The sequence below is a fragment of the Elephantulus edwardii genome, unplaced genomic scaffold, assembly GCF_000299155.1.
Source record: "Elephantulus edwardii isolate Elephantulus edwardi_28Jun2011 unplaced genomic scaffold, EleEdw1.0 scaffold00054, whole genome shotgun sequence".
Lineage (NCBI taxonomy): Eukaryota > Metazoa > Chordata > Mammalia > Macroscelidea > Macroscelididae > Elephantulus > Elephantulus edwardii.
The window spans coordinates 5,724,035-5,725,627 of NW_006399804.1; positions in this window are offsets into that span (position 1 = coordinate 5,724,035).

A 1,593-nucleotide genomic window follows, 5' to 3' on the forward strand; every position below is an offset into this window, starting at 1 on the left:
AACAACAACAACAACAACAACATTATTGAAATATTTGCGTCAAATAAGAAATTGAGTGGCATTCACTTCCAAAATAGCTTGCCTCCAGAAACTCTATGAACATGGAGAAACAATGAAAGTTATACAAGTGTTCAGGTTTTTAGTTCATAGGGTTGCTATGTGTTGTCCATGACTTGACGACACTTAACAACACTAACAACAATAACTTAGAGAAAGCTCTGTTGGCCTAGTGGATAGAAAGTTATGCTGCCAAGCCAAAAGTGGGCGATTTTAATCTTCAGCTCTCAGGCCTGGTTTTAATTGTTTTTGGTTGAACGTTCTTCTAAGTAGTATAGCACTGGTCTGTCCATTTGCTGTATAGAGGTTACTCATGGTTGTTGCAATGCTAAATGCTGTGACACTGAGGTCTCAAAAGTGATAATGGTTTTCCATGGTGGACAGTGTTTGGTAGAGTTTCCCAATTCAAACAATCTTAGGAGCAGACGTGGCAACCACTTCTGAAATAGCTTGCCATCAGAAACTCCATCAATGTGGAGAAACAACAAAAGTTATACAAATGTTCAGGTCTTTCACTATGAGTTGTCTACAACTCCATGACACTTAACAACAATAGTTTCTTTACAAAATTTGAATGCATTATTTTCAAGAGCATATTCTTTCCATTTCCTTTACCTCCCCCCAATCAAATTGTACAACCCCATGTAATCCCCCCTCTCCTCCTGTACATCCTCATCCCTCTGCTTCCAACCTCTCCTCCCACCTTGGATCTTCATACTAATACTACAATAATGATTTTATACAATATTTGCCCTGGTGGGATTGAGTTAGTTCACTCAGCATAATGCTCTCCAGTCCCTCCCAAGTTAGGCAATAACTTGTAAACTCATTGCTCCTGTGTGCTGCATAGTGTTCCATTGTATGAATGTACTATACCTTCTCAATCCATTTGATTGGGTTGCTTCTATGTTCTCACAATGGTGAATAGCATTGCTTTGAAAGTTGGTGTACATGTCTCTGTTTGTGTCTTATCTCTCATTTTCTCAGGGTATATTCCAAGTAGTGGAATAGCTGGGTCATATAGAATTTCAATGTTCAGCTTTTTTAGGAAGTGTCAAACTGCCTTCCAGAATGATTGTGACATTTTACAATCCAGACAACTTTGTATAAGAGTCCCTATCTTACCACATTCTCCAACATTTATGACTTGCTGTCCTGTTAAACTTTGCTGCTGTTACTGGCATGAGATTATATCTCATTGTTGTTTTGATTTACATCTCTCTTATTGCCAGTAATTTGGAGGATTTCGTCATGTGTTTGTTGGCCATTTGAATAACTTCCTCTGTGAAAATTCTTTCCATGTCTTTGTCCCAATTTGTAACTGGGTTATCAGTCTTTCTTATGGAGGCCCAGGAGTATTCTGTTACTTTTTGTTATGAGACTCTTAATATTAAATGATCCAGGAAGTATTAAAAGAAGATGGAAAGAATATACTGAATCATTGTATCAAAAGGAATTGGCAGACACAGAAGAATTTCATGAAACAACATATGAGCAAGAGCCTATGGTGATGAAAGAAGAGGTTCAGGCTGCTTT